This window comes from Phoca vitulina, unplaced genomic scaffold (genome assembly GCF_004348235.1).
Source record: "Phoca vitulina isolate PV1807 unplaced genomic scaffold, GSC_HSeal_1.0 scaffold29, whole genome shotgun sequence".
Lineage (NCBI taxonomy): Eukaryota > Metazoa > Chordata > Mammalia > Carnivora > Phocidae > Phoca > Phoca vitulina.
Genome location: NW_022589732.1, coordinates 13,652,757 through 13,659,070, shown reverse-complemented (window position 1 = coordinate 13,659,070; position 6,314 = coordinate 13,652,757). Strand labels below are relative to the sequence as shown.

Below are 6,314 nucleotides of genomic sequence, written 5' to 3'. Positions count from 1 at the left end.
GATAAAATTGATAAGCCTCTAGCCAGAATGATAAAAAACAGAAAGAAACAAATTACCAATATTGGAAATTTAAAAAGGGACATTACTACAGTTTCTACAGACATTAAAAGGATGGTATTGGAATATGATGAACATTTATATCAATAATTAGACAACTTATATGAACTGGACACATTTCTTTTTTTTTTTTTTTAATTTTTAATTTTTTTAAATTTATTTGCGAGAGAGAGAATGAGAGACAGAGAGCATGAGAGGGAGGAGGGTCAGAGGGAGAAGCAGACTCCCTGCTGAGCAGGGAGCCCGATGTGGGACTCGATCCCGGGACTCCAGGATCATGACCTGAGCCGAAGGCAGTCGCCTAACCAACTGAGCCACCCAGGTGCCCTGGACACATTTCTTGAAAGGTACAAATTATCAAGAAGAAATGGTCTGAATAGCCCCATAAGTAAAGAAATTGAATAATGAAAAACATTACCATAAAGCAAAATTTGTGCCTAGATATCTTCAGTAGTAAATTCTACCAAACACATACAGAAGACTACCAATCCTATATAAATCCTTTTAGAAAATAGAGGAAGATGAAAGCTTTCTTACTCATTTTAGAAATAAGCATTACCGTGATTCTAAAACTACACAAAAACAATAAAACTACCAATAAAAGCTCTTGTGATCACAGAAGCAAAATATCTTGCAAAATATTAGCAAGTCCAGTTCAACAATAAATTAAAAGGTTAATATTCTATGACCAAGCTGTATTTATCTCAGGAATGTTGGTTTAACATTCAAACTTCAGTCTGTGATATTTACCATGTTACTAGGAGAAGAGAGGAAAAAATGATCACATGATTCAGTAGAGGCAGATAAAACTTTTGACAAATTTCAATAGCATTCATGCTTTAAAAAAAATAGAGCAGTGCTCGCTTCAGCAGCACACATACTAAAATTGGAACAATACAGAGATTAGCATGGCCCCTGTGCAAGGATGACAGGCAAATTTGTGAAGTGTTCCATACTTTTTTAAAGATTTTATTTATTTATTTGATAGAGAGAGAGAGTGCGCCCACAAGCAGGGGGAATGGCCGAGGGAGAGGGAGAAGCAGACTCCCCTCTGAGCAGGGAGCCCGATGCGAGGCTCAATCCCAGGACCTTGGGATCATGACCTGAGTTGAAGGTGGATGTTTAACTGACTGAGCCACCCAGGCGCCCCAAGTGTTCCATATTTTTAAAAATGATTTCCAGTTTGGGGCACCTGGGTGGCTCAGTCATTAAGCGTCTGCCTTCGGCTCAGGTCATGATCCCAGGTCCTGGGATCGAGCCCTGCATTGGGCTCCCTGCTCCGCGGGAAGCCTGCTTCTCCCTCTCCCACTCCCCCTGCATGGGTTCCCCCTCTTGCTGTGTCTCTCTCTGTCAAATAAATAAATAAAATCTTTTACAAAAAATGATTTCCAGTTAAAAAAAAATTAAAGCAAATTAGCAATAGAGAGAAACTTCTTCAACTCAATAAAGGGCACTTATAAAAACCTTACTCTATAATCATGTATAAATGGTAAAAGACTGAATGTCTTCTCACTATGTTTGGAATAAGGCAATGTTTGCTTTCCCCCTTCCTACTTAACACTGTGTTATGGTCTGAATGTTTGTGTTCCTCCCCCACCAATTGATATCTTGAAATTATAATCCTAACTAATACCATCATATTATGATATTCATGGGTGGGGTCTTTGGGAAGTGATTAGGTCATAAAGGCAGAGCTCTTATGCAATAGATTAGTGATCTTATAAAAGATTCTACAGAGCTCCCTAGCTCCTTTCACCATGTGAGGATACAAGAACTCTGTGACCCGGATGAGGGCTCACCTGACTATGTTGGCAGGTTGATCTCAGACTTCCAACCTCCAGAACTGTGAGAAATAAATTTGTTATTTTAAGCTACCTTGTCTGTGGTATTTTGTTATAGCAGCCCAAATGGACTAAGACACATATGAAGATCCTAGTCAGTGCAATAAGGTAAGAAAAAGAAATAAAAGCCACATACATTGGAAAGGAAGAAGTGGTCTTTACTCACAGGGGACATAATTGTGTTTGTAGAAAATCCTAGGGAATCTACAAAAGAAGCTTTAAAACTAATATAGATTGGGGCTCCTGGCTAGCTCAGTTAGAAGAGTATGTTACTCTTGATCTTGGGGTCATGAGTCATGAGTTTGAGCCCCATGTTGGGTATAAAGATGACATATATAATATATATATAAAATTATATATATATATATAAAATATATATAAAATAAACTTAGGGCACCTGGGTGGTTCAGTAGGTTAAGCATCTGCCTTTAGCTCAGGTCATGATCCCAGGGTCCTGGGATGGTGTCCCACATTGGGCTCCCTGCTCAGTGGGGAGTCTGCTTCTCCCTCTACCCCTCCCCCCAGCTCATGATCTCTCTCTCGCTCTCAAATAAAAATTAAAAAAAATAAACTTAAAAAAATTAGTACAGGGGCACCTGGTTGGCACAGCTGGTTAAGCGTCTGACTCTTGGATTTGGCTCAGGTTGTGATCTCAACCTGGGATTGAGCCCCATGTCAGGCTCCACACTGAGCGGGAGTCTGCTTAGGATTCTCTCTCCCTCTCTGATCCCCCACCCCCATGTTGTCTCTCAAATAAACAATCTTTTTTTTTTTTTTTTAAAGATTTTATTTGTTTGACAGAGAGAGACACAGCGAGAGAGGGAACACAAGCAGGGGGAGTGGGAGAGGGAGAAGCAGGCTTCCCGCAGAGCAGGGAGCCCAATGCAGGGCTCAATCCCAGGACCTGGGATCATGACCTGAGCCGAAGGCAGACACTTAGTGACTGAGCCACCCAGGCGTCCCAATAAAGAAATCTTAAAAAAAAAAAAACAAAAAACTAGTACAGATTAATGATAATACAAAGTCCATATATAAAAATCAATTTAAAATTGAATTTTAGGGGTAACTGGGTGGCTCAGTCAGTTAAGTATCTGCCTTCAGCTCAGGTTCTGATCCCAGGGTCCTGGGATTAAGCCCCACATCAGGCTCTCTGCTCATCAGAGAGCCTGCTTCTCTCTCTCCCTCTGCCCACCGCTCAGCCTGCTTGTGGTCTGTCAAATAAATAAATAAAACCTTTAAAAAAATGGAATTTTAAAACACAATGTATATATAAGACCAAAAATGTTAAACTTAGAATTAAACCTAACAAAATATGTGTTAGCTCTGTATTGAAAAAAATATTTGAAAAAAATCACTGAACAATATTTTTAAAAACCCTAAATAAATGGAGATATAGATCATATTTATGATTCAGATGATGCAATATTATTATCCCCAAATTCAACATAATCCTAGTCAAAATCCAAGCAAGTTTTTTTTTTAATTGACAAGCTCATTCTAAACTTTATATGTAGAAGAATGTAGAAGAAAAAAAATTGGGGAAAAAAATGAACAAAGTTGGAAGTTTTACATGACCTCATTTAAAGACTTTTTATGAAACAACAGTAGTTGAGATAGTGTGTATTGTTAAAGAATACACATATAGATCAATGGAACCAAATACAAAGTCCGGAAGTAGATAAACACATAGTCAATTGATTCTTTTTTTGAAAGTTTTTTTTCCCTTTTTAAAGATTTTATTTATTTATTTTTCAGAGAGAGAGAGAGAGCACAAGCAGGGGGAGTGGCAGGCAGAGGGAGAAGCAGGCTCCCTGCTGAGCAAGGAGCCTAATGTGGGACTCAATCCCAGGACCCAGGGATCATGACCCAAGCCGAAGGTAGATGCTTAACCAACTGAACCACCCAGGCATCCTTAGTCAATTGATTCTTTTTTTTTTTTTTTTTTAAAGATTTTATTTATTTATTTGACAGAGAGAGACACAGTGAGAGAGGGAACACAAGCAGGGGGAGTTGGAGAGGGAAAAGCAGGCTTCCCGCAGAGCAGGGAGCCCAATGTGGGGCTCGATCCCAGGACCCTGGGGTCATGACCTGAGCCGAAGGCAGACGCTTAACGAATGAGCCACCCAGGCGCCCCTAGTCAATTGATTCTTGACAAAGGAGTCAAAGTAATTCAATAGGAAATGTATAGCCTTTTCAACAAATATTATTGGAATAATTGGATATCTATCCATCTTCCTACCTACCATCTGTGTAACTATCAAACCTCAACCTTTACCTCACACTATACACACAGAAAAACTTGAAACAGATAATATACTTGAATGTGAATGGCAATACTATAAAAATTTAGAAAAAATACAGGAGAAAATCTTTGTGATCTTCGTGTTGGCAAAAATTTCTTAGGACATTAAAAGCATTAACCACAAAAGAAAAAAAATACTTGATTTTACCAAGATTTAATATTTCTATTCTTTGAAATATGCTAAAAAGCATGAAAAGATAAGCCACAGACTGGAAGTAAATATTCACAAGATGTATGTGAAAAGGGACTTCTATCTAGATTAATAAGAAGATAGCCCAGTTTAAAAAAAGGGCAAAAGTTTCATAGACACTTCACCAAGGAAGATATATGAATGCCCCCAAAACATATCAAAAGATACTTAAGATCATTAGTCATCAGAGAAATGCAAATTGAAGCCAAATAAGATACCACTACATATCAAATAAAATTGAAAGAATTTAAAAGACTGACAATGCTATGTGTTGGTAAATATGTGGAGCCACTGGAACCTTCATATACTGCTGGTGGAAATGCAAGATGGTACATATACTTTGGAAAAAAGTTTCATAGGTTCCTATAAATTTAAACATATGCTTTGCATATAACTCATCAATTTCATTCCTTGGTATTTACCCAAGAGAACTGAAAACATACCTACAAAGACTTACTTGTATATGAATGTTCATAGCATTATTCATGATAATTAAAATCTAGAAACAACTCAGATTTAATTCCACAGGAGAATGGCTAAAGCATGGTATATCCATTTAATTAAATATCTCTGAGCATTAAAATGAAATGAATTAGTGATATATGCAACCACATGTATCAAACTCTGAAACATGCTGAGTTAAAGAAGCCAAATACAGAAGAGTAAATATTCTGATTAAACTTTTTCCCTACAATTGCATATAATCTCTAGTGATAGAAAGTAGAATACTGTTTCTCAGAGGCAACAGTGGAATAGGGGTAGGGTAGGGATTGACCAGAAAGGGCACAAAGGACAAAGGAAACTGTTCTCTATCATGGTGGTAGTTACTCAGATGTATTCCTTTGTCAAACTCTTATACAGCGTATTTAAAATATGTGAATTTTATTATATGTAAATTATTCCTCAGTACATGTTTTAAAAATTAGCAAACAACTTGGCACCACAAACTCTAAATAAAAAATATCCTAATCAGGTATCATCTATCCTAAGAATGTAGGGATCAATATTTTAAAAATCTGTTAATAAAATCCAGTCTTAAAAAATATAATATTAATTGTTGAGGAAAGGTGTATGACATACATTCCTGATTTAAAACAAACAAACAAACAAAACTTTGAAAACTAGAAGTAGAGGGGAACTTCCTTAATCTCATTAGGGGTATGTACAATACACTTCCAGTAAATATCACACTTGATTGTAAAAGTAGTTTTAAAGCATTTCAGTTAATGTCAGAAGTAGATGCAGATGCAGCTTTTAGGCAACAGGCTTGGGCAATGAAAACGTCAACAAGGCAAGAGTCCATAGTGACTGCCCAGCTGGTGCAAAAAGGCTTATTAAGTAACCCACATTGAAACAGCCATAGGCCCTAACTGACCAATCAAGATGCCATCCCACAGTAAGGTCAAAATGCTTACTTGCACCTCTTCCATTGAAAATGTTTCCCAAGGGATTGCTGGGAAAATGGCAGAGTAGGAAGACCCTAAGCTCACCTTGTCCCACGGACAAAGTAGGTAACTACCACATCAGTGTAAATAACCCAGAAAATGACCCCAAAACTGGCAGAACAAACTCCACAACTAAATGTAGAGAAGAGGCCACATCCAAGAGGGTAGGAAGGGCGGAGATCTGGTGAGGAACCAGACAGACCTCCGGACTATCCGTGGGAGGGATGGACCCACAAGTGCTGAGAGGGGGGAGAAATAGACTATCACACCAGGGAGCCTGCATGAGGAAGAAGAATCCCCATAACATTTGGCTTTGAAAACCAGAGAGGCAGAATTTCAAGAGTTCTTACAACCAACAGGACTTAAAACCTGGAATTAAAAAATCAGCAGGCTTGGCTCCGGGAGAGCTGGGAGGGCAAGAGGAAACTGAGTCCCTGCCCTTAAAAAGATAGCACAAAAAACAGGCTGCAGATATACAG

The 6,314-nt window shown here is 38.2% G+C and overlaps 1 non-coding gene across 1 annotated transcript; it reads left to right on the top strand.

The window, feature by feature from the left end:
- The first annotated feature begins 913 nt into the window (after positions 1 to 913).
- Positions 914 to 1,017, top strand: LOC116644423. Its single transcript, XR_004301743.1, has one exon. It is a non-coding gene; the product is annotated as a U6 spliceosomal RNA (small nuclear RNA).
- The last annotated feature ends 5,297 nt before the right edge of the window (positions 1,018 to 6,314 follow it).